Below are 5,827 nucleotides of genomic sequence, written 5' to 3' on the forward strand. Positions count from 1 at the left end.
CTGGGGAACATTCCCAAAAAAAAAACAACCCAGGGAAAATCTCCCTTCCTGCTCCGCACGTGGGATGCCAGCGGGATGTGCTCCTCCCCAGGGATTGGTGTGGGTTGGGGCGGAAGGACTGGGGGATGCTGCTGCCCAAAATCTCTTGGCAGGATATTCCAGGAGAGGCAGAAGGGCTTGGAGCACCATTCCCTGCGGGAGACAGGGCCGAGAAAGGGGTTGGAAAACACCAACACCGGGGGTTCCACATAGCCCTGACCCCCCCACGGCCACCCTGGCCCCTTTCCCCCAAGAATCCTCCCCCAGCCCCACCCAGGCCGCCCAACCCACGGCAAGATCCCAAATATCCCAAGGGAAAGGGGGAGAATCAGGAATGTCGGCTGTCCTGGAAGGGTGCTGTCCCTCCTGGGGCACATTCCACCCCCCACACCCCCACGCTTTCCCCTTTTCCCCCCATTCCTGGGAATTCTGGGGTGAGGCCTTCAGGAAACCACAGACAGGGAGGAGTGAGGGACCCTTGGTGGGATTCTCCTCCCTCCCAAGCCCTCGGCACGGCCGCGTTTCCCACCGGGAGCACCCTGGATCACAGAGAAGCTTTGCCCTGGGAGGCGCTGGCGGAGCCCCGGCCCCGCTCCGGAGGGTGATGGAAGCACAATTCCCTCCTCCAACTCCAGGATGAATTATTTACTGCTGGAGCTCAGCAGCTCTGCTGAATTATTGAGCAGGGTTTGGATCTGGAGGCCGATGGAGCAGGAGGAAACGGAGCTGGGGAGAGAACTGAACATCCCAGGGGGGATCCAGGCCCTTTTCCCTGGAAAGGAGAAGGAAGGCGGCCTGTGGCTTCCAGGGGGGGAATCCCCGGTGGGCAGAGTCAGCCAGGCTCGGCTTTTCCAGCAGAACAGAGCAGTTTTCTGCTGCCCAACTGGTTGGGAGATAAACATTGCGTAAGTGGTGAGTAATGGGAGGAGGAGGAGGAGGAGGATGAGGAGGAAAAGGAGAGAAAACTTCTGCTCCAGAGCCCCTGGATTGGAACAGCACCAGGGCTGGGATATTTCATCCACTGATATTCTCGTTTCTGACCCCAGATGTGATGCCTGGATCGGGACACAGAGATTTTGGGATATTCCATCCACTGATATTCCCGTTTCTGACCCCAGATGTGACGCCTGGATGGGGACACACAGATTTTGGGATATTCCATCCACTGATATTCCCGTTTCTCACCCCAGGTGTGACTCCAGCTCCCTCCTGCACTCTGGGACCCCTCCTCACCTTCCCCCTTTGCTCCACCCCTCAGCTCCCTCCCCACACCAGGGGCAGCATTTGGAGCACGATTTTGGAGCAGCATTTGGAGCATTTCCTCTCACGGATAAAACATCCGGGCTCTGCGTTTGCCTTTTGCCCCAAATTTTCCATCTCCTCTTTCTGACGGGAGGAATTCCTGGTTGGGTTGGAGCTGGATTAGATGGGGAACACTCCCAGGGTGCTGGGGGTCTCCAGAGCGATCCCGGGGAGCACCCAGCTCATCCCTGTTCCCATTCCGGAGGAAGCTGCTCTGTCAAAGCGCGGAGCCGACGCTGCTCTGAGCTCTGGGGACGTGTTTGGGGCTTGTCTCTGCTTCAGCACCGATCAAAGGAAGAGGCTGAGGAGCTGCCCAGGAGCCGGGACGCGCTCCCAGCATTAATTTTAATAGGAAAGGCAGGGATGAATCCCAGAAGTGGAAGAGGAAATATCAATCTGCCTTTGAGTTGGGATGGGATTGGATTTTCTCATGACCTTTTGAAGGTTTGGGGTTTTTTTTCTGCTGCTCGAATGGCTGGGGTTGGAACCTGAGCTGCTTCTCAGGGCTCCGTTTCCTTTTCCAGCCTTTCCTTGCTCCTCCAATCTTCCCTCATGGCTCTGTGGGGGGAAAAAGTCATTAAATACACACCTACTTCTCGCTTTTATCACTGATCTGATTATCTTGTAATTCCCTCCCGAGCAGCAAACGAGCATGGACCGAGTTCTATCCAATTTCAATGGATTTGTAAATAATCTGGCAGTAGGGAAAAAAGGGGGGGAAAAAAGGGAGGGGGGGGGGAAATCCTGGCCTTGTCATTTCTGCTTTTTTCTTTATCCTTAAATATAAGGGATTTTATTCCATGTATCCATGCAAATCCACTTAGGGCTGTGTCCAGGGGGATTAAGGAAGGGGTGGAAGGGATGAGGGAGGGACTCACCTGGGCCGCTCCTGGAGGCGCCGGACGTGAGCGAGGCCGGGGAACATTTCCCTGCCCGAGCTCCCTCCAGGAAAGCAAATCCCGGGTGTTCCACCCCCTCTTTGCAGCGAAAGTACAAAAAGTGGATTATTGGGAATTTTTCTGGTTGGGTTTTGCTGGACGGATTTCTAGGCTCTCTTAAAAGCTGGGAATGTTTGCAGGGGGATTTTCACAACGGGTCGGCTCCCACCACAGGGAGATCCAAGAGGATTCTGGGGGGCATTTCAGAGCCTGGCCTTCGCCCCACGCTCAAGAACCCAAACCTCCACCACGATCCTTTCCAGTTTCTCTCCGGGGCTCCCTTGCCCTGGGAAGGCTTCCAGGTGACTCGGGAGGTGAAGCAGCACGGCGGCGTCGGAGCCAGCTGCGGGGGAGGACGCGGCACCCAGGGCGAGTGTGGACACGACCGGGATGGGATGGGATGGGATGGGGCAGCCGGGGAGGGCGAATTCCAGCCCAGGAGGAGCCAAGCACATCCTCAGGGACAGCCAGGGGACACCGCAGGGCTCTGCCCTCCCATGGTGGCGGAGCTCCTGAGCTCCTGGCCCTGCCCAAGCCCAGAGGATTCCTGGAAAGCTGCGGCTCCGGCCGCTGGCCCAGCTGGTGCGGGTCCCTCCTTGGCTGGGCCTCCCCGGCTGTGACTTACCATAGAAACACCGAACTCTGCTGAAAATGAATCATCGTCTTCTGTGCCTTTTCCCCCTGAGCTAAACCCTCTCTGTGCTCACATAAATCCACTTTCTCCTTCCTCTCCTTCTCCTTGTCCTCCTCCTCCTCCTCCTTCCCTTTCTACTTCTTTCTCCCTCTTCTTCTCTTTCTTCTTCTCCTCCTCCTCCATCGTCTCTTCCTCCTCCTTTTCCCCTCTCTTTTCTCCTTTTTCTCCTCTTTCTCCTTCTCCTCCTCCTCCTCCTCCTCCTTCCTCTCCCTCTCCCTCTCCTCTCTCCTTCCTCTTCCTCCCTTCAGTTCGGAGCTCCCAAAATAGCAGATTCCAGCCGCGGGATTGTGGGAGCGCTGCTCAGCTCAGCAGAGGCCGCGGGAGCTGCCAGGAGCCGGCATTAGCAGAGGCAGGGGGCGGATCTCGTCTGCCGAGCGCAGCGCCATAAATCACAGCCTGCGCTCCGTGCCTGGCTCCAACGCCGCTCCACCCCCGCAGGACCATTCCCGCTCCTGGCAATCACCGGGAGCGGAGGGCCGGGATTGGGGTCACGCCTCCCGCCCGTTCCTGGGCTGCTGGCCCGGCTCCCACGGGGGGAGCGGAGCAAATCCCGGTGCCCGGCCCTGGCTGCGCTCCTGAGCCGTGCCAAAGGCTGGAGCTCCATCCATGGGACGGGATCTCGGTCCCGTGGGACACCATCCCAATCCCATGGGACACCATCCGAACCGCACGGGCACCCACCAGCCCGGTGTGGTTTAGTCCCTGTCCCTGAGGCCTGGAATCCTCTCGTTGCCGGGGGTCCTGCTGGACTCGCCCCCCTCTCCCTGTGTGCGTGCAGGGCTGGCTGCGCCCAGCGGGGTTTCCCAGGCGGATTTTGGGGAGAGAACGGCTGCCAGGAACTCTGTGCTGTGCCGGCTCATCCTGGGACTCCAGCGCTCCCCAGCCCATTCCCTCCTGCCTGGAGCAGACACGGGTCTTGGGGATCCTGTGCTGGGATGGGGATACTGTGCTGGAGTGGGGATGCTGTGCTGGGATGGGGATGCTGTACTGGGATAGGGATCCTGTGCTGAACAGGGGATCCTGTGCCGGAATGGGGATCCTGTGCTGGGACGGGGATCCTGTGCCGGGATGGGGATCCTGTGCTGGGATGGGGATCCTGTGCTGGGACGGGGATGCTGTGCTGGGACGGGGATCCTGTGCCAGAATGGGGATCCTGTGCCGTGATGGGGATCCTGTGCTGGAGTGGGGATCCTGTGCCGGGATGGGGATCCTGTGCTGGGACGGGGATCCTGTGCCGGAATGGGGATCCTGTGCTGGAATGGGGATCCTGTACTGGGACAGGGATCCTGTGCCGGAATGGGGATCCTGTGCCGTGATGGGGATCCTGTGCTGGAGTGGGGATCCTGTGCCGGGATGGGGATCCTGTGCTGGGATGGGGATCCTGTGCCGGAATGGGGATCCTGTGCTGGGATAGGGATCCTGAGCCGGAATGGGGATCCTGTGCCGAACAGGGGATCCTGTGCCGGGATGGGGATCCTGTGCTGGGATGGGGATCCTGTGCCAGAATGGGGATCCTGTGCTGGGATAGGGATCCTGAGCCGGAATGGGGATCCTGTGCCGAACAGGGGATCCTGTGCCGGGATGGGGATCCTGTGCTGGGATGGGGATCCTGTGCCGGAATGGGGATCCTGTGCTGGGATAGGGATCCTGAGCCGGAATGGGGATCCTGTGCCGAACAGGGGATCCTGTGCCGGGATGGGGATCCTGTGCTGGGATGGGGATCCTGTGCTGGGATAGGGATCCTGTGCCGGGATGGGGATCCTGTGCTGGAGTGGGGATCCTGAGCCGGGATGGGGATGCTGTACTGGGATAGGGATCCTGTGCCGGGATGGGGATCCTGTGCTGAACAGGGGATCCTGTTCCGGCTCGGGGGACCCTCCCTCCCCGCATACCTGACCCGGCCGCAGCCCCGCAGCTCCGTGCCCGGGACAAGCCCAGATGTGCCGCCGGCTGCCCGGAGAATTCCTGAGCGCTGCGTCAGCGAGCCGGGATGGGGATGCTGTACTGGGATAGGGATCCTGTGCCGGGATGGGGATCCTGTGCTGAACAGGGGATCCTGTTCCGGCTCGGGGGACCCTCCCTCCCCGCATACCTGACCCGGCCGCAGCCCCGCAGCTCCGTGCCCGGGACAAGCCCAGATGTGCCGCCGGCTGCCCGGAGAATTCCTGAGCGCTGCGTCAGCGCCGCTGGCCCCGCGCGGCGCAGGCAGGAAAGGAAAACTCGGGGCAGGAAGAGATTCCCGAGCAGGTGAGGGAGAAGGAGGCGAACGAACTCCCCCAGGGGCTGATGTGCAGGGAAGGGAGGGATGTGGGAGCGTCACTGCACCTCCAGCCCGGTTCCAGGCTGGAGCAACAGGAACGTCACGGAGCCCGCTCGGATTCCTCCTGGCACTGGAACATCCCATGTGCAGCAGCAGGATGGGCCTCACCTGTGGCCAAGCACAACCGGCTTGGGCTACCGAAATCGGGGCCCAGCCTGTGGTGATTCAGCAGAGAGGTTCGGGGTTTTCCTTCAGAGCATCCCTCGCACCCGGGTGAGCTCAGGAGGGGTCAGGTCCCCCCAGATCCGCCCCTTGGCCCAGCAGTTCCCAGCCCCACCGAGTGAGTTCCCCGTGCTCAGAGGCCCTGGGAACGTGTCCCTGTTGGTGCCACCGGGACCGGCTGTGGCATGAGCCGGGCACACCCCGGCGCTCACCCCAGGCCGGGATATTGGAGCCTCCGCTCAAAGTCCTCGCTCCGAATCAGGCAAAACCGGAACTTCAGCCCGGACCTTTCCCGGCCGGGCGGGCTCCCCGCTGCTGGCTGCTCCCCCCGGGCTCTCGGCTCCATTCCCGCAGAGCTTCCCAAGGCGCCAG

The 5,827-nt window shown here is 60.9% G+C and overlaps 1 long non-coding RNA gene across 1 annotated transcript; it reads right to left on the reverse strand.

The window, feature by feature from the left end:
• Positions 1 to 1,651: 1,651 nt before the first annotated feature.
• On the reverse strand, positions 1,652 to 3,071 carry LOC108446138. The gene is made up of 2 exons (XR_001861254.1): positions 2,905 to 3,071; positions 1,652 to 1,899 (listed from the first exon to the last, which is right to left on the reverse strand). It is a non-coding gene; the product is annotated as an uncharacterized LOC108446138 (long non-coding RNA).
• Between the last annotated feature and the right edge of the window lie 2,756 nt (positions 3,072 to 5,827).

Source organism: Corvus brachyrhynchos, unplaced genomic scaffold, assembly GCF_000691975.1.
Source record: "Corvus brachyrhynchos isolate BGI_N302 unplaced genomic scaffold, ASM69197v1 scaffold150, whole genome shotgun sequence".
In the NCBI taxonomy this organism is placed as follows: Eukaryota; Metazoa; Chordata; class Aves; order Passeriformes; family Corvidae; genus Corvus; species Corvus brachyrhynchos.